The sequence below is a fragment of the Haematobia irritans genome, chromosome 5 (genome assembly GCF_050003625.1).
Source record: "Haematobia irritans isolate KBUSLIRL chromosome 5, ASM5000362v1, whole genome shotgun sequence".
NCBI classification, from domain to species: domain Eukaryota; kingdom Metazoa; phylum Arthropoda; class Insecta; order Diptera; family Muscidae; genus Haematobia; species Haematobia irritans.
The window spans coordinates 79,930,719-79,956,685 of record NC_134401.1 but is presented as its reverse complement, the minus strand read 5'-3'; the positions used below and the strand labels follow the sequence as shown (position 1 = coordinate 79,956,685).

The 25,967-nt window shown below is 35.2% G+C and overlaps 1 protein-coding gene across 4 annotated transcripts in view; it reads left to right on the top strand.

The window, feature by feature from the left end:
- Nucleotides 1–25,967, top strand: part of Trpm (transient receptor potential cation channel, subfamily M) — a 521,822-nt gene that overhangs the window by 146,884 nt on the left and 348,971 nt on the right. For all 4 annotated transcript variants that reach the window (XM_075313652.1, XM_075313649.1, XM_075313650.1 and 1 more), the window contains exon 4: nt 25,209–25,236. The gene's annotated coding sequence lies outside the window, so the exon portion shown is untranslated. The remainder of the gene's footprint in view (nt 1–25,208; nt 25,237–25,967) is intronic.

Genomic DNA, 25,967 nt, shown 5'->3' with positions numbered 1-25,967 from the left:
ACATGGTGTTTGTATATGGTTTCTAACAACCATGCAAAAATTAGTCCACATCGGTCCATAATTATATATAGCCCCCATATAAACCGATCCCCCGATATGGCTTTCGGAACTTCTAAGAGAAGCAAGTTTCATCCGATCCGGCTGAAATTTGGTACATGGTGTTAGTATATGGTCTTTAACAACCATACAAAAATTGGTCCACATCGGTCCATAATTATATATAGCCCCCATATAAACCGATCCCCATATTTGGCTTGTGGAGCCTTTAAGAGAAGCAAATGTCATCCGATCAGCCTGAAATTTGGTACATGGTGTTAGTATATGGTCTCTAATAACTATGCAAAAATTGATCCACATCGGTCCATAATTATATATAGCCCCCATATAAACCGATCCCCAGATTTGACCTCCAGAGCCTCTTGGAAGACGAAAATTCATCTGATTCAGTTGAAATTTGGTACGTGGTGTTAATATATGCAAAAATTGGTCGAAATCGGTCCATAATTATATATATCCCCCATATAAACCGATCCCTAGATTTGACCTCCGGAGCCTCTTGGAAGAGCAAAATTCATCCGATTCGGTTTAAATTTGGTGCGTGATGTTGGTATATGGTATCCAACAACCATGCAGGAATTGGTTCATATAAGCCCATAATCATATATAGCCCCCCCCCCCCCTATAAACCCATCCCCACATTTGACCTCCGGTGGATAAGCAAAATTCATCCGATCTGATTGAAATTTAGTACGTGGTGTTAGTATGTGGTCTCTAACAACCATGCAGGTATTGGTTCATATCAGTCCATAATTATATATAGCCCCCATACAACCGATCCCGAGATTTGGTTTTGAACCCTCTTGGAGGAGCAAATTTCATCCGAGTCAGTTGAAATTTGGTTCATTGTGCTAGTATATGGCCGTTAACAAACATGCCTAACTAGGTCCATATCGGTCTATAGTTATATAGTCACACATAAATTGGTGCATATCAAGTTCATAATTGTAGCCCCCATATAAGCGACCCCCATATTTCAAATCTTGCTCTCCACGTACCGCGCAAAAGTCCATATCGATTCGTAATTATTTGTACACTTACCAATACATAACTTTTTTGTCTAACATATACCACGTATGGACTAACTCACAATTTAGAAAACGATGTTAAGTAGTGTTAAGATACCTTGCCATCGGTAAGTATTACCACAACGCAAGTACATAATTCGATTGTGGGTGACAGTCTTTCGCAGAAGTTTCTACCCAATCCATGGTGGAGGGTACATAAGATTCGGCCTGGCCGAACTTACGGCCGTATATACTTGTTTTTATTATAATAACGTTGGCGAAAGGAGGATTGTTGCATCATATATGTAACTAAATTCGGGACCCGAAGCAGATATTAAAATTGTTATAAAATAGCTTGTTCCTTCATATGTGCAAAGCAGGAAAAAAGTTTATAGATAAGTTTATTGATTTTCAATCTTTTTTGTGAAATTTATATGTTGCGTACTTTCTAATACTTTTCCAAAAGGACTGCATCGAAAGTGAAAAAAAAAAATTGTTGGGGGATTCCGGGATGCGGGATGCAATTTAGTGAAAATAGGACAATATATTTATGTAAGAGCTACATGTAAGTCTAAATACGATCTAATACATCTAAATTTGAAATTTGAATAACATTGGCCAATAAATACGAGTATTATGGCCAAATTTGAGATTATAGAGCGATGCATATATATGGGAACTATATCTAAATCTGAACCAATTTCGATAATATTTTGCAGGTTTCGATCGATACCAGAGAAGGTTACTTTGTACTAAATTTGAGTAAGATCGGTTAATAAATAAGGCTATTTGGTCAAAAATAGGGTTATTAGGGAAAATTTATGAAAATTGAGTGATACATATATATGGGAGATATATCTAAACCTGAACCGATTCAGATTATATTTTGCAAGTTTGTTTCAAACAATAGAAGGTTACCTCGTGCTAAATTTGAGTAAGATTGGTTATTAAATAAGGCTAATATGACCAAATTATAGAAAATCGGACAATGCATATATATGGGAGCTATAGCTAAATCTGAACCGATTGCCATGATTTCTCGCACACATAGTTAGTTGTGTAGAAAATTAGAGAAAGCCAACTTTGAGTACGATCGGTTGATAAATAAGGGTTTTATGGCAAAATTGTAGAAAATCGGGCGATACATATATGTGGGAACTATATCTAAACCTGAACCGATTTCGATTATTTTCTGCACACATTGTTAGTACTATAGAAGATTACAGTACTATAGAAGATTAAAGTAAATAAGCGTTTTTTCGCCAAATTTGGTAAAATCGGGCGATACATATATATGAGAGCTATATCTAAATTTGAACCGATTTCGATGAAATTTTGCAGAATTGAGTGATGTACCAAATTTCATCAAAATCGGTTAATATTTTCCAACGAATTCCTGCGAACAACAAATACATGGACAGACGGACGGACGGACTACAAGGGCTAGATCGACTCAGGAGGTGATTCTCAGTCGATCAGTATATATTTTATGGGGTCTAAAATCAATATATCTGTTAGGCACATTTTTTGGCAGATGAAAGTTATTATACCCTGACCACTATGTGGTTAAGGGTATAAAAATATACTAACGAAAAATTGATTGTATTTATTTTTAAGTGTACAGTACAATAAACTAGAGTTGCGCACGTGACATGAAAATGTCGTGACACGCGTGGATCACGTGAGTCGTGAATAAAATCTGAAGCAACTCTCGAGAATGTGCGTGAATGGCACTTTGTTAAAACAAATATGTCGGCGCGAGTGTACTTGAGTAATAAAATCGGCTCGTGATTGTGTGTGAATAAAAGTTTTACTCGTATGTTAACTGAAATTGATTTAGTTGTCGAACTATATTTATACCCTTCACCACTACTGTGGTACAGGGTATAATAAGTTTGTGCATTTGTATGTAACGCCAAGAAGGAAAAGTCTGAGACCCATCGTTTAGTATACCGATCGTCTTAGAATTAAATTCTGAGTCGATTTAGCGATGTCCGTCTGTCTGTCTGTCTGTCTGTCTGTTGATGTATTTTTGTGTGCAAAGTACAGCTCGCAGTTTTAGTCCGATTGTCCTAAAATTTGGTATAGCGTCCTGTTTCGGCTCAAAGACGATCCCTATTGATTTTGGAAAAAATCGGTTCAGATTTAGATATAGCTGTCATATATATTTTTCACCGATCTGGTCATAATTGGCGTGTATATCAACCGATCTTCCTAAAATTCCGTACATCCGAATATTTTATGAGTCTCGAAAAACTTGCAAAATATCAGCCAAATCGGTTCAGATTTAGACATAGCTCCCATATATAGCTTTCGCCCGATTTACACTCATTTGCCCACAGAGGCCAATTTTTTGCTCCGATTTAGTTGAAATTTTGCACAGGGAGTACAATTAGCATTGTAGCTATGTGTGCCAAATTTGGTTGAAATCGATTCAGATTTAGATATACCTCCCATATATATCTTTCGCCCGATATGCACTTATATGGACCCAGAAGCCAGAGTTTTATCCCGATTAGCTTGAAATTTTGCACAAAGAGTACAATTGGTAGTGTAGTCATGTGTGCCGAATTTGATTGAAATCAGTTCAGATTTAGATATAGCTTCCATATATATTTTTCGCCCGATATGGACTTATATGGCCCCAGAAGCCAGAGTTTTGGCCCAATTTGGTTGAAATTTTGCACTAGGAGTACAATTAGTAATATAGTCATGTGTGCCAAATTTGATTGAAATCGTTGCAGATTTAGATATAGCTCCCATATATATGTTTTTCTGATTTCGACAAAAATGGTCAAAATACCAACATTTTCCTTGTTAAATCACCACTGCTTAGTCCAAAAGTTGTAAAAATGACTCTAATTTTCCTAAAATTCGAATACATATATATCGAGCGATAAATCATAAATAAACTTTTGCGAAGTTTCCTTAAAATTGCTTCAGATTTAAATGTTTACCATATTTTTTTACTAAAATTGTGTTCCATCCTAGTGCATTAGCCGACTTAAATTTTCAGATTTTGTAGAAGTCTATGAAATTCTGTCCAGATCAAGTAATATTTAAATGTATGTATTTGAGACAAACTTTTATATATAGCCCCCAACACATTTGACGGATGTGATATGGTATCGAAAATTTAGATCTACAAAGTGGTGCAGGGTATAATATAGTCGGCCCCGCCCGACTTTAGACTTTCTTTACTTGTTTATTTATGAATTTTGTTACCTTTACTCATTCTCGGTTCGAAAATGTCGTGAGCCTCGTAAATTTGTCGTGCGTGAGTCTGTAAAAGTAGTTCGTACTGCTTTTCATTTCGTAAATGTGCGTGAACTTCTCTCTTATCACTGAGTGCTGCCCGATTCCATGTTAAGTTCAATGACAACGAAACTCCTTTTTATAGACGAGTCCGAACGGCGTTCCACATTGCAGTGAAACCACTTAGAGAAGCTTTGAAACCGTCAGAAATGTCACCAGCATTACTGAGGTGGGATAATCCACCGCTGAAAAACTTTTTGGTGTTCGGTCGAAGCAGGAATCGAACCCACGACCTTGTGTATGCAAGGCGGGCATGCTAACCATTGCACCGCGGTGGTTCCCTATAACTGCTCTCACTTCAGGAAACTTTTACTGAATTAAGTAATTTGTTTATTATTTCAAACAACAATTTAACTCAATGGAAATAAAATGGCAAAAATAAATTCACGAAAATGTTTTCCTATATTTTCGAAGGAACTTTTTACTGAATGTACACCATTCAATTTTATTGCCAACAGTTGATTGTACTACTTTTATGCTTTTAATAAATTGTCTAATGCTTTATCAATTTGGCGGTGAGCCATCAAAGGCCAAGTGGCCAAAACGATGCTCACTACTAATGGCGATTTTTGTAGTTTTCCTCGCAAATGCTTTCGTATTTGGTACACCTACTAATAGTTTAGGCCGACTAAATTTATGTTTGTTATTTCCTCCATTTTGTGTTGCCCTAGCATAAAACCGAAGTATCATTTGAACTGAAGTTTTGTTGTCAATAATCTTTCGATTCAGTCACATTTGGTCTCTTCCATTTGGCTTTGGACCAAAAGCACTATCCTCTAACAAACATGTCGACTGTTTTATTGGCTTTGCGACTTTATCGTATCCCCATTGTTGGATGTTACAGCAAAATAATAAGCCATCTATACAACAGTGGTGTTAGGAGGTAGCTTAGACGGAGAAAACGTGCTAACTGGAGTGACGCGGAACATCCTGTCTGTAAGTTATTGCTAGTGATTCATAGCCAAAATGAGTATGAATCCGATTATCGAGTTATCAGTGCGTTGAGAGTTTATTCAATGTGGAAGTGTGTTTGTTAAACTCCTGCAACTGGCTTTCCCATAAACTTGGACGGAAATTTCAATTTGGAACCTTATGCTTACGCATGCATTATGGGGCTATTTGTTGTATGGAATAGAAATATAAAACTCATTGATTTATTTTATTATGGTTAAATCATTGTTCAATAGGGTGGAACGGTTTGTATGCAAATCGTTCACAATTATTTTATTAAACTCCAGGGAATCAACACCAAAATCATTATATATTTTTTTTTTTTAGATATACAGTGCCACATATAAGTATTGGTACAGCATTTTATTATAGCCTAGATCACATAGTATCTGCAAAAATGTGCCTAACAGAAATATTTTTTATTTTAGGCCCCATAACATATGTACCGAATCACATCTGAGTCGATCTAGCCCTTGGTGTGCGTCCGTCTGTCCATGTATTTGTTGCTCGCAGTATTCTGGTCACTATTATTAACTGATTTTGAAGAAATTTGGTACAATGTTGATGGAAAAATGGTATTCCCCCATTTTGACAAATAACATAATAAATTAGTCCATTCAATGTCAAGACGGCTTGACGCTGTTAACAAACAAAAATTAAATTTAGAACTACCTGTGCTAATAATTTTGTTCATAAAAAATTTGCCTTTTTAATTTTTTATAATCTAAAAATTTAAAGAACAAAAAAAATTTGCTAAAATAAAAAAGTGATCTAGATGCTCCCAAGGATTTTTTTCATTTTAACTATGCAGGAAGTTCTTTCAATTCAATTGTTTAAAACTCCATTTTTTCATATTTTTAATGGGTAATTTTAACTTTTTTTGTTTCAAATAGGGTAAAAACGTAAAAGATTTTTTTTGTTATTCAATTTTTTTCAAAAAAAAAAAAATGGGAATTTCTGAAAATATTTGAGATTAAACGTTTCGGACAAGGGTTAGGTTAGGTTAAAGTGGCAGACCGATTAAGTTTCAGGCTCACTTAGACTATTCAGTCCATTGTGATACCACATTAACTAAAAGTACCTATTACATATGGGCACTTCTAGTTTTAACTGCTGAACCTTCTCGATTATTTTTCTTCGCTGAACCAACCAGATTGTTCCAAAAACATTAGCAGACTGCTTAAGTTAACGTTTTCCAGGTCCGCCAGTAATCTAAAGTTATATGTCCTTAAAATTTGCTTACGCCTTACACGAAATGCAGGACACTCACACAAGAGGTGTTTAATGGATTCCTTTTCCTCCGCATCATGACAGCTCATACAATAGTCATTATACTTCGCACCAATAGTTTTTGCAAATTCGCCTATCAGACAGCGATCCGTTATAGCAGATATCAGGAGTGATATCTGACGTCTTGAGAACACTAGCATATCTAGTGTGTGGTTTAAGTTTAAATGACGCAATATTTGCTTGGTGCCGATACAACCCTTGCAATTCTCCCATCGAACATTTGCCATCATAACATCCTTCTCACGTAGTAAGAGCTTGCAGGTAGCCACAGGCATACCAACAGATTCTAGTTCCCCTGGAATACGTAAGGTAGTTCCTAGCCTTGCTAGCTCATCTGCTTCGCAGTTCCCCGGTATGTTCCTATGGCCAGGCACCCATATTAGGTGCATATTGTGCTGCTCAGTCATCTCATTGAGAGATTTGCGGCAGTCGATGGCAGTTTTCGAATTAAGAAACACAGAGTCCAAGGATTTTATTGCAGGTTGACTGTCTGTGTATATATTAATGCCAACCTTTTTTGGAACATTACTTCTCAGCCAATTCGCCACCTCTCTTATTGCTAATATTTAAGCCTGAAAAACACTACAGTGATTAGGTAATCATTTCGCTATTCCAAGTTCCAGATATTTGGAATATAATCCGGAACCCACTTTTCGAAGTATATTCTAAACAATTTGGAACCATCAGTGTAGAAATCTATATATCGTTTATTCCCTGGGGCCTGTGTGCACCACGTCTGTTGGAAATTAGACTTTCAAACTTTTTGTCGAAAAGTGGTCTCGCCAAAGTGTAATTTACTACGGTAGGCATATGTGGCATTGTTTTGAGGACCGAACTGTGGCCGTACCTTTTTTCCGACCACAGCTATAGCTCGCGCAATCGCACAGCCTTTGTTGCAGCTGACTGTTTGGCAAAATGTCTAAAGGCAATAGATGCAGCACGACATTAAGGGAATTTGTTCCTGTTTACTGAGATACATAAGCACGCCATACGCTGAACGTTGTCTAAACTTGTCGGCTGCTGAAGAGCCGGCCACCAGACTACAACACCATATAGCATTATAGGTCTTACCACTGCCGTGTATAGCCAATGCACAATTTTCGGTTTTAGTCCCCACTTTTTTCCTATTGCCTTTTTGCACGAGTACAAAGCTACGGTGGTTTTTCTCGCCCTTTCTTCAATATTAAGCTTAAAGTTCAGCTTCCTGTCCAAAATAACGTCAAGGTATTTGCACACTCACCAAAGGGAATTCCAATATCCCCTAAGGATATGGGCCTAACCGTGGGAGTTTTGCGATCTTTGCAGTACATGACTAGTTCTGTATCTGGAGGATTTACCCCAAGACCATTCTCTTTCGTCCATTTCTCAGTCATCCGGAAGGCTCTCTGTATAATATCTCTGATTGTGGATGGGAACTTTCCCCTGACTGCTAGAGCCACATCATCTGCGTATGCCACCACTTTTATCCTTTCTTTTTCTAGGAAAACCAGAAGGTTGTTTATAGCAACATTCCAAAGAAGAGATGATAGAACTCCTCTGTTAACATACCTTTGCATGGTTGCTTGTCCTAGTGTGGCTGAAATACTCCTCTTCATTAGAAGTTCGTTTAACAGCCTAAGTATACCTGGATCAACATTCAGAGTTGTCAGTCCAGTTAATATCGAGCTCGGATAGACGTTATTGAATACCCCTTCTAGAAACGGAACGATTGTGTACTCATTGACAGAGAGTGAGCTTTCAACAAAGCTGACTAGTTCATGCAATGCGGTCTCAGTAGACCTTCCCTTCGAGTATGCATGCTGTCTTTTCGAGAGCAAACCTGAATCGACGCTAGTTCTAAGATAATTATCTATCAGAGTCTTAAGTAGGAATGAGGATAAGCTGATTGGTCGGAAATCGTTCGCTCTCGAGTGAGAGGCTTTTCCCACTTTAGGTATGAAAACGACTTTTGTTTCCCTTCACTTTCCTGGAAAATATGCTAAGTTGACACATCCTATATATATATATCGCTGACAACCAGGGGATAATTCTGTCAGTCACTGGTTGTAACTCCGCCGGAGTAATTCCATCAGGTCCGGGTGATGTGAATGGCCCAAAGCTATTTAACGCCCATTTTATTCCAGATTCCGATACCATTTCCTCGATAGGAAACGACCGCTGAACCACTGTGGCACCGCCAGAACATGGTTCAACCGTCTGATTTCCAGAAAATGTGTGTCCAATAGTACCTCGAGCGTCTCCCCACTGGACGTTGTCCTCCGATGTTTTAATGAAACCTGGAGTGGAGTTAGTGGGTGCTAGTATCTTCCGTAGTCTGGAAGCCTCGGACGTATTCTCAATACTGCTGGAGTAATCATTCCAAGAGTTATGCTGAGCCTTTCTCAGTTCTCGCTTGTATCCTCCCAGATTCTTCTTGTAAGCGTCCCAATCCTCAGGAGCTCCGGAGGACTTTGTTAAAGAGCTTCCTGCAGGATTTCCTCATATTACTTAACTCCGTAGACCACAATGGTGGTCGTTTTTCCCCCTTGGCTTCCCTCTAGGGCAGGAAGCTGTCAGTTAGATGTTGAAGGCCGCTCCATTGCGTGTTCGATATTTTTCAGTGCTCATAATTGTCTCTGGTATTTCCGGTATCATCATATTGAACGATTCCCTATACCTATTCCAATCAGCTTTCCTAACATTTGGCGGAAATATGGTCTTGGTGGTATGAACATCAAATTCGAAACTGATGTAGTGATGATCCGAGAAGCTATGTCACTTAAAACCTGCCACTCAGATATCATTTCATTCAGTTCCGGAGAGACCAATGTGACGTCCAAAACCTCTTGCCTGTTTTTAGTGACGAAGGTTGGGTCATCTCCCTTATTGCAAACTACCAAATTAGTACGCAAAATAAACTCTAGGAGTGGCTCTCCTCTTGTATTAATGTCACCACTTCCCCATATACTATGATGTGAATTTGCATCGCATCCCATAATGAGTTTTGTCTTTGTTTTCAATGACTCCTCAACTAAGGTGTTAACGGCACATGGAGGGATTTCCCTATCATGTCCCATGTAGACCGAAGATACCCAATATTTGCATTTGGCTATTTCTAAACTGGCAACGACAGTGTCTGTATTGCACATTGAAGGAAGCAGAAATAAGTTGAGCTCGTTTTTAGCAATTATACAGGCTCGATTTACATCTTTACCAGTATACTGAAATAGTTTGAATCCCGGAGTACTTAATTCACAAATTTTGTTTCTATAAACATATGGTTCTTGAATAAGAACTATATCTTACAATGATGAAAATTTATCTGGAGGATCCGTAGGATCATCGAGATTTTCAACAACCGTCACATCAGTCGTTTCAATCGAGTCATCAAGAATGTCCTCTTCACAGATCTCAGTGACTCTCGTAATAACCATAGGTTCAACTTGGGTGAGTTTTGAACCAGTATAAACCTCTCGCATACGGTGTCTATCCGTATCTGCATCTTTGGTAACTCCCTCGACTTCGCAAGAAGATTCGGACAAGCGTTAAGATGCATTTGAAAACATAACAAAATGTAAAACTTATTTATTTGGAAAAATATGACAAAATTTTTCAATTCACATCCAAAACACTGAACTCGTATCACACCTTAAGAAGTGATGCAAATTCAGTGCAACAGCTGTTGAAATGTTTGACATCCGTCCTAGGTTGGGTTAAGTCCATGTCAAATTCATCGCTTCTGCGCCAATTTTGCACCACTTCCGGATCCAAAAAGAACATTTTCACTACTTTTTTGGCGACGCGTTTTTTGCTGTGTTGTTACAATCCTAATTAAAATATTTTTTAATTTAAAATAGCTTCATATCACTTTAATTTATGCTTATTATCAAAATTATTTGATACTAATGTTTGTCACTGTATTTCAATCGAGATGAACAGATATTATCAGCGATGACAGCGTTGACTGGCTAAAAATCGGCAGCTTCTAAAATTGGAGGCGATTGAGAACTTCATTATACCCTTCACCACTACTGTGGTACAGGGTATAATAAGTTTGTGCATTTGTATTAGTATACCGATCGTCTTAGAATTAAATTCTGAGTCGATTTAGCGATGTCCGTCTGTCTGTCTGTCTGTCCGTCTGTCTGTCTGTTGATGTATTTTTGTGTGCAAAGTACAGCTCGCAGTTTTAGTCCGATTGTCCTAAAATTTGGTATAGCGTCCTGTTTCGGCTCAAAGACGATCCCTATTGATTTTGGAAAAAATCGGTTCAGATTTAGATATAGCTGCCATATATATTTTTCACCGATCTGGTCATAATTGGCGTGTATATCAACCGATCTTCCTAAAATTCCGTACATCCGAAAAACTTGCAAAATATCAGCCAAATCGGTTCAGATTTAGACATAGCTCCCATATATAGCTTTCGCCCGATTTACACTCATTTGCCCACAGAGGCCAATTTTTTGCTCCGATTTAGTTGAAATTTTGCACAGGGAGTAGAATTAGCATTGTAGCTATGCATGTCAAATTTGGTTGAAATCGGTTCAGATTTAGATAAGCTCCCATATATATCTTTCGCCCGATATACACTAATATGGACCCAGCAGCCAGAGTTTTATACCGATTTGCTTGAAATTTTGTACAAACATAATACTTAGTCGAATAGTTAAGTGTGCAAAATTTGATTGAAATCGGTTCAGATTTAGATATAGCTCCCATATATATCTTTCGCCCGATATGGACTTACATGGCCCCAGAAGCCAGATTTTTGGCCGAATTTGGTTGAAATTTTGCACAAGGAGTACAATTAGTAGTATAGTCAAGTGTGCCAAATTTGATTGAAATCGGTTCAGATTTAGATATAGCGCCCATATATATCTTTCGCCCGATATGAACTAATATGGTCCTAAAAGCCAGAGTTTTGGCCCAATTTTGTTGAAATTTTGCACAGGGAGTAGATTTAGCATTGTAGCTATGTGTGCCAAATTTGGTTGAAATCGATTCAGATTTAGATATACCTCCCATATATATCTTTCGCCCGATATGCACTTATATGGACCCAGAAGCCAGAGTTTTATCCCGATTAGCTTGAAATTTTGCACAATTGGTAGTGTAGTCATGTGTGCCGAATGTGATTGAAATCGGTTCAGATTTAGATATAGCTTCCATATATATTTTTCGCCCGATATGGACTTATATGGCCCCAGAAGCCAGAGTTTTGGCCCAATTTGGTTGAAATTTTGCACTAGGAGTACAATTAGTAATATAGTCATGTGTGCCAAATTTGATTGAAATCGTTTCAGATTTAGATATAGCTCCCATATATATGTTTTTCTGATTTCGACAAAAATGGTCAAAATACCAACATTTTCCTTGTTAAATCGCCAGTCCAAAAGTCGCTTAGTCCAAAAGTTGTAAAAATGACTCTAATTTTCCTAAAATTCGAATACATATATATCGAGCGATAAATCATAAATAAACTTTTGCGAAGTTTCCTTAAAATTGCTTCAGATTTAAATGTTTACCATATTTTTTTACTAAAATTGTGTTCCACCCTAGTGCATTAGCCGACTTAAATTTTGAGTCTATTGATTGTGTAGAAGTCTATCAAATTCTGTCCAGATCAAGTAATATTTAAATGTATGTATTTGAGACAAACTTTTATATATAGCCCCCAACACATTTGACGGATGTGATATGGTATCGAAAATTTAGATCTACAAAGTGGTGCAGTCCCCGCCCGACTTTAGACTTTCTTTACTTGTTTTCTGATAGGAACTCCTATTTTTTTCTACCTGTTTGTTTACTTCTACCGATCCTACATTTTGGAATAAAAACGTTTTTATATACGACTGTGACAAAAACAAAAACTTATAGACTTATGGAAAAACATGGATCTCTGCATAGAGATCAAAATGTGAAAAGAAAGTAGGATTTTTTCAACAATAACTGGAATCTAACATCGCATACAAATTACTGAACCATTCCCCGAAAGAAATACAAACGACTATCGAATCAATGTCATTTTTATTCGTGCAAAATATTTTCAGATCTATTTAGATGTTTATAAGTTAACTAACTAAACTTAGGTATTCGACTCGGCCTAATTTTTGTGGGAATTTAGAAATTCTCTTCAACCTTGTCTGGATAATGTTCTGCGATAAAAAAAATTACAATTTTCTACATATCATTGCACATAGTATACACTTATACCAATGTATTCTCTGCTAAAATTCCGTCCGGCAATAACAAAGACATAGGAGTGCTAGTTTGTCCACATCACCAGACATTCTTCGCCTACTTTTGGCGTGCGACATTTGTTTTCAACCGCTTTTGGGTCACAATCCTTAGCGTTGTCGTTTAAAATTTAAGTACAATTTAGTGCACTTTAATAGTTAGAGAGTAATTTGTGAGCATTCACAATGTCAACTCGTTTGTTGGTGAGTGGGTCATTCTGTACATCCTCTAGAAGATAAACTCACATTAAATGTTCGTCAGCTTGAGGTAGTTCCAAACATTTTAGCACAAGAGTTTTTATTAACTTAGACACTACAGAGAGTGCTGTGGATGGTATGCATTCGTTTTGGTATATGCTAGTGATATTTCCCAGTACAAACAATTCAAATATTTATCGTTTTGAGGACATGCGATAAAAGGAAATTAGTATCTAAATTGTAAAAACTATTTGCTTACAATATCAATTTTGGAATCTCAACTTATCATGTTTATATCAGCTAAACTCCAAAAGAATGGCTTCATTGAAGATAAATGGCACAATTTTTCGTTACTTTTATTCAAACAGTTTCTATGTTCTTAAGGCAGTAGTTTACTCTAATACGAATTTCGTGAATTTTTCGTCTAAAATCAGTTGGTTTTCCGAAAACCATTGATGTTGTGCGCCAACTGATATTGCCAGATTGTTATATGATCTATCACGAGATTAGTGTACCACTAGTATGCATTCAATATTGCATGAACATTTGACCGTCAAAAAAATTCTCGTTGGATTTCAAACAATTTGTCAATCTCTCGAGTTGATAGGTCGAAAGGAATGCTCGCGGCGAAAACGTGACAGGTTATCATTCGGGGAAATACTCGATGAGTAAACAGCAATGGACTGTACTGATGTTTCAAAATGAGCCAAATCACGCAAAAGTTGTTCGCGCAAGTAACGATAATATAACATATTATCTTAACATCACTGTTAATTAAATTATTTTGTATTAACATTCGCTCCTTCTACTTTTATTTTATTAATTCCTCATTACTGCAATAGTTTGAACCCCGGAGTACTTAATTCACATATTTTGTTTCTATAAACGTATGGTTGAATAAGAACTATATCTATGTCCCCTTTCAGCAGGAGAACTTTTAAGGCAGCACATGCAGTCTTACAATGGCGAAGATTTACCATCGAGGTTTTCAACAACCGTCACATCAGCCGTTTCAATCGAGTCATCAAGAATGTCATGCTCATTTCACCACGCTTGAATTTTGCATACCAATCAATTATTGTTGATTTCCCTGGGGCAGAGTCCGGAAACTCATTATCAAGCCAAGTTTTTGCTTCCACCGTATTTTTCCCCTTCAGAAAACAGTATCTCGGTGACTCTCGTAATAACCATAGGTTCATCTTTCGTGAGTTTTGAAGCAGTATAAACCTCTCGCATACGGTGTCTATTCATATCTGCATCTTTGGTATCTCCCTCGACTTCGGAAGAAGGTTCGGACAAGCGTTAAGATGCATTTAAAAACATAACATTCTCTCCTTCTACTTTTATTTTATTCATTCCTCTCTCCTTTAGTTTTAATCTTTGTAAATTCAATTTGACCACTACTCTCTTTCGAACTAATTCTCTCTACTTAGTTACACTCTTTATCTCTTTAAATTTAAATATTCGAAATAACGGTAAATATTGATTTCATCAGAATAATGTATATAAATGTAATCAATGCTAAGTATGTCAGTCAGTTAATTGTCATACATAGGATTGTTCGGTTGTTGAATTTACAAATAAAGTTTATGAACAGAATCTATAATTGTTTTATTTATGAAATTAAATCATAGTTACATAACTCGCACGAAGCACTACCAAACAAAAAATCGCATATTTATAATGACATTTCGCAATTATACCACTAGAACAATTTGATTACCAGTTTCTTCCACGAAATCTGGAAAACTAAGTGCCGAAGACGGATCACTCTGCTCCACCACAATGCGAGCTCTCACACATAAAATAAAAAAAATAATTTTTTTAGCACTCAAACCATCGATTTAATGGATCATCCGTCGTATTTTTGATTTATAACCATATGGCTTTGCAGTATCCAAAATTGTCGGTGCACTACAAATAATGTCATCAACACAATACAATTGTTTCAAATCAAAGTATTGCGAAATATTGTCAAAGCTCCATGCTACATTAGAAACGGCGATCTGCAAAGAGACTTGGGAATTAACACAGTTAAAGAAGAAATAATGTACTAAGAAAGAATACGCAAAAAGAGGCTTGAATGTCATCCAATCCTGTTAATTCAAACGATTCTGAACGCAGAAGGAATATTCAGAACTTTGAGCAGGTTTAAGCCACATGATCTAGTAGATCGGTTTTCACGCAAACTTAGTAATTGAAGTTTCCCCATACCAACGTTGGTAGCTTTAAACAAACTACTAGTTAGTCCAGGTGACTAGTTGTAGTATTAACTAAGTATTCTTATTGTAAACATGCTTAAATCATAAAAAACTCCGCCGTATTGTCCTGTCTTGGCACCGAATTACCTCTTTTTATTACTGTACGTAAAAAATAAAATTAGAGGTCAAGGTTTTTCGACACCCGAAGAGGCAGTTGATGCATTCAGAATGCATGTTTTGGAGATACATCAATCAGAGTGGCAAACGTGTTTCGAGAATTGGTTCAAACGCATGCAAAAGTTTATAGATCTTAAAGATTTTAGTATTGATTCCGAGCCAAAGATGCGGCTTCTTTAAAATGAAGACAGTACACGCAGAGAAGGAATATGATCACCTCAACCATGTTTCAAGAGCAAAATGTTATTTTTGGATGGTGACCATGTAACATGTTTATGGCAAAAATGTTCTTTTCTCGCCAAAAATAATATGCTTGCCGAAATCAGACACATAATCTCCGAGAAAATAACATGGTTGCGACAAACATGTTACATAGTCACCATTCAAAAATAACATTTTGCTCTTGAAACATGGTTGAGGTGATCATATTCCTTCTCTGGGTGTATTTAAGGAGTTGGTTCTAGCCTCTATACACTTAAAATTAACATACAAATCTCATTTATCGCATTTTCATTCCCTTTTTGCGATATATTAACATAGATATACACGCACACAGAAAACAAATTTGTTGTGCCAACCAATTTTTTTTAAATTTAACCTACGTTATTTTTTTACTGCAACCAATTGAAATTGGGTATTACAACCATTCGATTTTGTTGTTAGTTAGGACAACCAACAAGTGTCTGGCATTGCAGTCTGTTGGATTATTGGAACAACCAATATTTTAAAATTTACTACACAAAAATTAAATGCGATACATTTTTCGTTTATATATTTGTTGTTTATTTGCAACTAGTTATATAATTCTTGAAATAAATTGGTTTACCCACGGTTTGTACCCGGAACCACTATTTTATCAGGCTATAATAATTTCTATTTGCGTGCCTCTTTGAATTATTATTTCTTGGTTCTATGTTGAATTCACTGATCGGTTTTGATTCATATCCTGGGTTGACTAGCTTTAGCTGCCCGTATATTTGTTTTTCTTAAGGCAGAAGTCGCATTTCTCTATCCATTCTAATGGCGTTCGGAACAAGGATCCAATTTGGGGTGTTCCTATAACTAAGACCCATGAAATGTGTATAAAATTTTATCCCGTCGAACACTTACCTGTATTTCATTTGCAAATATTCAAGTTTTCTAGAATAATATGCTCCAACTAAAGAAAGTGGTCTAGTTGACTGTTCCTTCCTTCCAACCTTGACGTACGAAAGTGGTAATTATCTTGCCGTTGTTTAAAAGTTGGACTCTCTCTCACAAAGTCATAATTGGGCTGTTTGTCTTCGACACTAACTTTTTGATGGGCATTACCTTTGGTATAGGAAGGACCATCTAAAGGATTGTTCCTCAAGCATGTTGGTAAAAGTTTGTCATCACGATGGCTGACGTGCTTTCTGGCTGTGCGCAAGCTCCTGCATTTTCCATGATTGCCTAACTTTCTCAAGCAATAAACTATTTAGACTTTTCCTTGTCTTCAATAAATTTTCTAGACATTTCACTTTTTCCAAATATATGTTGCCGCAACATGTCCCATTAATAACTACCAAATTTGTTACCACAACCAATTTAATTGTTGTACAAACTTTCTGTTGGTTTACGAGACACTTTGAAAAAATAAATCTGGTAACACAACAGTGCGGAACAAAATGAAAGTTGATTTTTATTAATAGATTTATAACAACCAATATTTGCTCGTGAGTACTAGCATTTGACTGTATTGATAGTTTATTGGTTATACACTGAAAAAATATTGTCGTGAGGTTAAAGATTTCATGTCTTTAAAATATGAATACAAATTTTGCTTAGCATAGAAGACGCATTTCTCTAAAATAAAGTTATTTTCCTTGTCCAAAAGTCGATAAACTTTTCAATGAAGTCGTATTGTCCTTATAATTAAGTGACTTAAAAATGGGTATCTTAACATGAAAGAAAAAATGTATAATGAAATTGTCTTTAAATTTGTTGTCTTTTTGCATCTTGACTACAAAGCAAAAAATCGTTCAAATATAGGACATGTTTTTCAAAACTTTATTTTAAAGAAGTTTTTTACTTCAAACATAGCATAATTTCTACTGGAAGTCGAGTCCTAATTTGGAAAAAAAAGTTGCCGTTAACTCGTTTTTAAAGGACTTTGATAGCATATGTAGAAAACAAGCTGAGAAAGCGAAAAATTAAAATTTGCTTCCTAGAAGCAAGTGCACAAAACCCAAATTTAAAAGAGAATTGTGTCTTAAAAGTATCCTTATTTGTATTCTCCGCTTCTTTGGCTCGGAATCAATACCAAATTTTTTAAAGTAAAGACAAAATCATATTTCATGTTAGCCTGATACCGAAACAGGCAATTGACGTCCAAATGCATTATATCTAATTATACAATTGTTATTCGAGCTTTATGGACAGATATAGATTAAGGAACATGGTTAATAGAGCCATTGAAAAGAAAATGCCAGATACAAATCTATACACGCCTAGACTGTACATGTTTCGGTTCGGGCGAATGAACCTTTCCACAGCCTTTAGTATAGATCTGGCTGGGAGAGATAACTCAATTTTGGGCCCTTTATGTTAACTCCTTATGGAGTTAGCATAAAGGGAGAATTCACCACTTAGGTGAATTCTAACAAATTAGCTTTTTAAAAATAAATTTCGTGTTGTTGCATTACTATGTAACAAAACGAAATAAAAATAAGATTAAGGGACTTGTAAGTTATATGAAAAGATGATGTACAGTGGGAGAAAAAGATGATTCAATTTGTAAGAGGAAATTTCCCAAATGTTTTCTCCATAAGGAGTTAGCATAAAGGGCCCAAAATTGAGTTATCTCTCCCAGCCAGATCTATACTAAAGGCTGTGGAAAGGTTCATTCGCCCGAACCGAAACATGTACAGTCTAGGCGTGTATAGATTTGTATCTGGCATTTTCTTTTCAATGGCTCTATTAACCATGTTCCTTAATCTATATCTGTTCATAAAGCTCGAATAATAATTGTATAATTAGATATAAAGACAAAATCTTTGGAACCGAGTATGCTTTTTTTCAGTGTACCAACTACTAAATAAAGGAAATAACTGACATACAATTAAAAGTAGTGGGTCTCAACATTATTTTTATTGTCGTGATCGAATTTCAACCAACCCTTTCTCTGGGTGCGTAAAAGTAGCTGCCGGTTAAAAAAAAAATTACTTAAATATATTTTCTTAATTTCAAAAATATCAAGGATGCAAAATCATAATTATAAGTTGTAGTCTAGTTTTGGAGCCTTTTTATCTTTATACGAAAGATTCAATGTCTAAGTTAATTTAAAGTTTATTTTTAGATTACTTCTAAGTATTAAGACTGTAGTGGAGGGGCCCCAAGATGCATGTTCTAAAGAAAGCAAATGTTATGAACTTTCTTTTAACTAAAAGTTCTTTATTTTTTGTCTTTAGAATAGTGCAAATTGCGTGTTGTTAAATTTAGGTTGCATAATCTTTCATATTGGGCCAAATATTGTTTTTTAGTGTGGGATGAAGTAAATTTGCTTTGGAATTTTTTTTTTACTTTTGTTTGAAGGTTTATATCCTGTACTAATACGCTCTCAATTAACCGAAGTCGTTCGTTTTATAATAGAGATTATAATTTTAATCACACGCAGAGAAGAAACATGATTGTCACAATCATATTCGAAGAGGAAAATTATATGATAGGAGCTATTTTTGCGGCGACCATGTAACATTTTCACCTGCAACCATGTTGGCTCAGTGAACATGGTTATACGAAAAATAAAATTGTCCTCATCTAAAATGTTATTATATTGATAAAAAATAAGTTTATTTGTAACAGTAATTCCGTATTCTCCGTCCATTCCATCAAAAAATTAAAAAAGTAAATGGTCACGAAAACAATGTACATGGTCTTTATGGCCATTTAATAGTTGTAGACATGTATATACGTAACCTATAAAAATACTTTTCGCTCTGCAAAAAAAAAATGAATAGTCAGGTACATGATTTTCCCGACCATGTAATGGTCTCAAATTCTATCATTTAAATAATAGAATATGTTTGCGGCATTTGAGAACCATTTAAATGCTTATTGCCAACATATATTTTTCTCCGCTCGAAAATTATTTTTACAGAGACAAAATACATGGTTTACGCGACAATTATCTATTCTAGATAAGCATTAAATGGATGCGGCAACCATGTCCAAACATGTTTTTTCTGTGCGTGCAATTAAATTAAATTTTAAGTGATTATATTTTTAATCACAAATCACTGCTTCGCATAGCAATTCACTGACCATACTGCAGTGATTTTAGTTTAATAGTACATTGCATGTTCACACTGTAGTTATACTGGGCGGCAAAACAAAGTTAAAAACGAATAAAATACTAACATATCCTAATGATCCACTTATATGCTGATGGAGACATCTATAGAGCTAGTGGAGAATCTACTATGAGATGTCGTCGACATCAATAGAAACATATGAGTCATTCCCATTGTTTGAGTCATACACTGTTAGAAAAATATGTTTTTCATATGTTCCGATATAAACAAACTGTGTTTCGGGCACAATTTTAAAACACAATATATTTAAGTGCAAACATGTAATGTTCCTAAACTAACATAAAATGTTTGGGACATCTATATTAATATGTTAGAATATATTATGTTTGGGGCATGAATGTATCATAAAAATCATATGTGTGAATGCAAACATATATAAATTTACAAATTTCGACTAAACATACATATGTTGTGATATTTTATTCCAAGCGACAGAGAGAAAGTATAGAGAAAGAAATAGAGATGGAAACCGGGAGAGTTGACGAAAGATATCAACATAACACAGCGAAAGAATAAAAAGAGAACAATTTCTGTGAAACCGCTTGTATGTTGTTTTGGAAAACAGTTTTATGATAAGGCCAAAAATTTGATATGCTTAAGTCTAAATATTATTTAATTTGAATAAAGAGAATAGACATTCGGAACCAAGAGAATAGACATTTGAAAAACAAACAGCATATGTTTTCGCCTTGAGAGCAGCATTTTATGTATGTGTGGACATGTGTTTTGTTTATCATTTTGGCATTATAGACACAATTTGTTTCTTGGTTCGTTAAAATAAATCAGGGGTCTTCATAAAAATAACGTAAGGGCACTATACTCTTTTTAGAGTTGGGACAGTAAAATGAAATAAGGAGGAAATAGTGAAAAATTACACAGTAAAATGTATAAAAACAAAGTTTAGTTCCTCTTTATTAATAAGTAGTCCACGAGGAGTTGACGGACACCATCAAATATAAAAGCGGGCATTAAGTTCGAGTTTTGCAGCTAAAACAATTTAAAAAGTTTATTTTCTTTAAAATCAATTATTAAAGGAAAATAAAAGGCATTTTAGAGCGATGGTGTTAAATGCTAGTAAAAAACTGTTCACGCCAGTTTTTTGTTACAAAATTATTATTTTTGCAAAAAAAAAAAAAATAATATTTTATCCAAAAATCAGTCAATTTCGTTTATATCAAGCACTGTTATTGACTATAAATCTTTAATAACCCACATTTCGAAGTTTCATTATAAAAATTTAAGTATAAATACAAATGTTATTTTTTGGGCTTAAAATGCTTCCAAACATATAATATGTTCACATAAAACAAACATATTAATGTTTCGGCAGTATCCCATAATATATGTGCTTCCTGCAAAATATGTTTGGAACATATGTTAAAGAAGCGATTTTTTTTGAGGGTGTACATATTACATTACTTGCAAGTAATTGACAGTTTCGAGATTTGCTTCAAAGCTAAAATATGGGAGAGAACCTACGATGTGGAGCTCTTCATTTGTTTATTTATCAAGCATATTCGTATGGGGATTGCATATTGTCATTTCCCTTTTTTCTAGGGTGCTTGCATACCAAGGATTTCCTGCTAGTCTGCTATTTCTTCCTGCCCTTGAAAGATTTCCAGTAATTTTTGTGACCTCGTAATATCTAGCGTCATCATCATCATCATGTCGTCGTCTTCGACGTCGTCATCCTTTTTTATCAGCATTGAAAACATTTCCCATACATAGCCGTCCCCAACGAATGCCCATTAATATTTATGTTTATGGAAATTGACACTTTGTGAATATATATTCGACTTCTATCTCCTATCTCTTTGATGATATATTTCTTCATTCGTTTCCTGTTGGTGGGGCCAACCTACATATGGTGGGTGGGTCGCAGTCAAGGAAGCTGGGACTACTGGCAGAATGGAGCGTAGAACATCTAGAGAAATACAAGTGACAGCAATTTGTTGAATGTTCCTTCTTTATGACGATAGTCGTTTGAATGTTCGGATAAATTATTAATTTCCCCAAACACTTTGGTCGGATTACCATTTTGGGAAATCGGGTTTTTTCTGCCACTATATGTAGCCTTCATGTGAATGAAAATATACTCAAAAAATGAAAAATTTACATGGGTCTGGTAAATGGTAAGACAAAATCGATTTAGTCTAACAATTAAGCTAGGATAACAATATTTGAAATTAATATTCAGATTATTTCTTTAAACCAAGGATTGATGTTTTTTACATTAAGAAATAAATGCCTTTTTTGAATGACATTCGACTTTAAGAGTGGAATGCATATTTTAAAACTGTGTAACCTATTTTTTTTTATTTTGATTAAAATCTCTTTATTTTCTATATATTTAAAAATAAAAAAATGTTACCAGTTTTCATTTCTTGAACGTTATAGATACTCATATTTTAGAGGATTTAATTAAAACTCTTACACTATGACATTGAAAAAAAGCATGCCCGTTTTCAAAGATTTTGTCTTTACGCTAATGATTTTGGTATTGATTCCGAGCCAAAGAAGCGGAGAATGGAAGTAAGGACAAAATTCTCATTTACATTTGAGTTTATTCTAAGAAATTTTCTTCATGTGAAGTTATTATACCCACCACCATAGAATGGTGACGGGGGTATAAAAAGTTTGTCATTCCGTTTGTAACACATCGAAATATCGATTTCCGACTATATAAAGTATATATATTCTTGATCAGGGAGAAATTCTAAGACGATATAACGATGTCCATCGGTCCGTCTGTCTGTCTGTCTGTTGTAATCACGCTACAGGATTCAATAATGAAGCACTCGTGCTGAAATTTTGCACAAACTCGTCTTTTGTCTGCAGGCAGGTCAAGTTCGAAGATGGGCTGTATCGGTCCAGGTTTTTATATAGTCCCCATATAAACCGACCTCAAGATTTGGGGTCTTGGGCTTATAGAAATCGTAGTTTTCATCCAATTTGCCTGAAATTGAAAACTAGAGGCACTTGAGGACCATCAAAAGGTACGCCGAAAATGGTCCGTATCGTTCCATGTTTTGGTATAGCCCCCATATAGACCGATCTCCCGATTTTACTTCTTGGGCTTATAGAACCCGCAGTTTTTATTCAATTTACCTGAAATTGGAAATCTACAGGTATTGTAGGACTACAAATACGTGTGCCAAAAATTGTGAGTATGGGCCCATATTTTGGTATAGCCCCCATATAGACCGATCTCCCGATTTTACTTCTTGGGCTTATAGAAACCGCAGTTTTTATTCAATTTACATGAAATTGGAAATCTAGAGGTATTGTAGGACCGCAAATACGTGTGCCAAAAATTGTGAATATCGATCCATGTTTTGGTATGGTCCCCATATAAAACGACCTCCCGATTTGGGGTCTTGGGCTTATAGAAACCGTAGTTTTTATCCAATTTGTCTGAAATTGGAAATCTAGAGGTATTTTAGGACCATAATGAGGTGTGCCGAAAATAGTGAGTATCGGTCCATATTTTGGTATAGCCCCCATATAGACCGATTTCCCGATTTTACTTCTTGGGCTTCTAGAATCCGAAGTTTTTATCCTATTTGCCTGAAATTGGGAATCTAGAGGTATTTTCGGGTCATAACGAGGTGTGCCGAAAACGGTGAGTATCGGTCCACATTTTAGTATAGCCCCCATAAGAACGATTTCCCGATTTAACTCCTTGGGTTTCTAGAAACCGTAGTTTTTATCTGATTTACCTGAAATTGTAAATATTCTGGTATTTTAGGCTCACAAAAACGTGTATCGGATTAAGTTTTTATCGGTCCATTTGGTAATGCCTCCATATAGACCGACTTCACTTCTTGAGGGTGTAGAAGGCGCACTGATCATGAAAATTCCTTGAAACTCAATGTAAAATTTCCAGATTTTACTTCTACAGATTTAAGATTTCAAATCAAGACGTTATTTTATAATTTTCTTGCACACTTACAAGAGATGTTAATGATTCCTCTAAAACTCAAACAAAAGTGGTTCTTATACATCCAGAATCTTATATAGCCCTCATAGGTGAAATCTTTACATTTATCTTCGGGAAGTGTCCTCAAGTCCTCAAGCCCTCCTGAAATTTCAAAGGAAACCCTAATATTTGGTTCATGGAGGTGGGTATTTAAGATTCGATCCGGCCGAACTTAGTGCTGTATATACTTTTGCTTTGTTTCAAGTGAAAAGGACTTTAAAATAAAGTTTTGAAAAACATCTCCTTTTTTAAACGTGTTTGGAGTTTGTTTGGAGTTCAGGTACAAAAAGTAAACAAATTTAAAGACGATTTCATTAGATTTAAAGAATTTTTCTGAACTATTAAAACCAATTCGAACGCAATTTTCTTTCATGTGAAGAGCAATTTTAAGTCGAATCACTTAACAATAAAGACCAAACGACTTTATTGAAAAGCTTTATATCAGAGAAATGAGTCTTCTATGCTAAGCAAAATTCGCATTCGTATTTTAAGGACATGAAATCTCACGGGCCTCCCGACAATATTTGTTTCAGTCTAGCAGGTGTACGTCTAGAGGTCCCATTTATTTACGCTACAAATCACTCGAACATACTTCTAATTTATATAAACCCCAAAAGCTAAATAATGCATTTTTGCTTTTATTTGACGTATAGCATGAAATACTTTGTTTTGTTGTTTTTATTATGTTTTTTTTTTATAATAGACCTCTAGTTGTATGTTTTTGTTTTCGCAAAATAAAACTGAAGTATCAATACAAAGCTGTGCGTGTACTATAATTTTCTCTAAAAAGGAGCGGAGCGAAAAAATTGGACCGCTACGGATCCCTGGTCCTAAATTAAAAAAAAAAAAAAAAACAAGAGAAATTTTCAAGCGAAGATTATGAACTTTCTTTTGTTTAAATTCTTTATCTTAGAGAAATTTGTCCTTGTGTAAATTGCATGTCCTAAAATTTTGGCTGCATTATCTTTCACATTAGGTCAATATGTTTTAGTGTAAAAACTTATTTTACTTAGGTAAACAATTCTACGTAGCCTCGATATTGACCAAATTAAATTCAATTGAAATTAAATCAATCGAGCTAAAATATATTATTTTGAAAATAAATAACATTAGATCAAACTTAATTAAATTGAATCAAAATTTCTTAAATTTAAATATAATAACTTCTTACATTAATAAATTTTTTATGATTATATTTGAAATAAATTAAAAGGACTTAATTAAACTAAAACTGTGCAACTAAATTAGGATAAAGTAATTTAGCTCATTTTAAATTATATGATATTAAAATATATTGAATTAAATTGAGTACGAGAATTTTAGGGTATGTTAATAAAATGAAGGTATTTAAAATATTCACAACTCCCCGTTATGGGTATAATAAATTGGTCTACCCCATTGATGCTTACATTGTGTCAAATAAGGTTATTTTAAGATATAATGTCACAATTATTTCTCACGAATTATTTTTTGTATATTTTCAGAAATTGATTTTAATGATTAAATAATCAGGTATGTATTCTAATCGATTTTAAATGTCTGTGTAAAAAATGTGTGTATCTCGACATTTTCGAGCGTGAGTATGCGTGAGCGTGAGACCCACCAAACAGTATAGTGCGTGAGTGAGATTTTGCCGTCGTGAGTGTGCGTAAAATATTACTTACGTGCACACCTCTACTTGAGACACCCAGAGAAGGAATATCATAACTTCCTACAGGAAAATATTAATTTCGGACGGTGAGTGTATTACATGTTTGTCGCAACCATTTTCTCGGACATTTTGTATCTGATTTCAATAACAAGTTTTGGTTTGGCGAGAAAACAGAATTTTTGTGGCAAAAATGTTTTTTTCTCCCTATCCAAAAATAATATTATGCTGTAGGAGGTGATCATATTCCTTATCAGAGTGCACTCACCCTTAAGGTGAGTGCGATATTGTATTGATTGCCAGCCAAAGACGCGAATTCTTTAATATAAATACATTTATAGGAAGATATCTCGCTCGCAGTTTTCCATCCTCTTTTGTGATATAGTATCAAAGCTATTCATGTACAAACAAAGCTATTCATGTAAAAATAAATGTTGGTGACATTTCTGGGTTTTTAAAAGCTGAGCAAAGTGGTTTCGGTGCGTGATTTAAACCCGCAATAAGAAAGCGCTATTTGATGACAGTTTCGATTTTTGGACATTGATTATTTAACGTAACATAAGCTCGTTGGAGCAAACGAGGAAACGTTCGACAT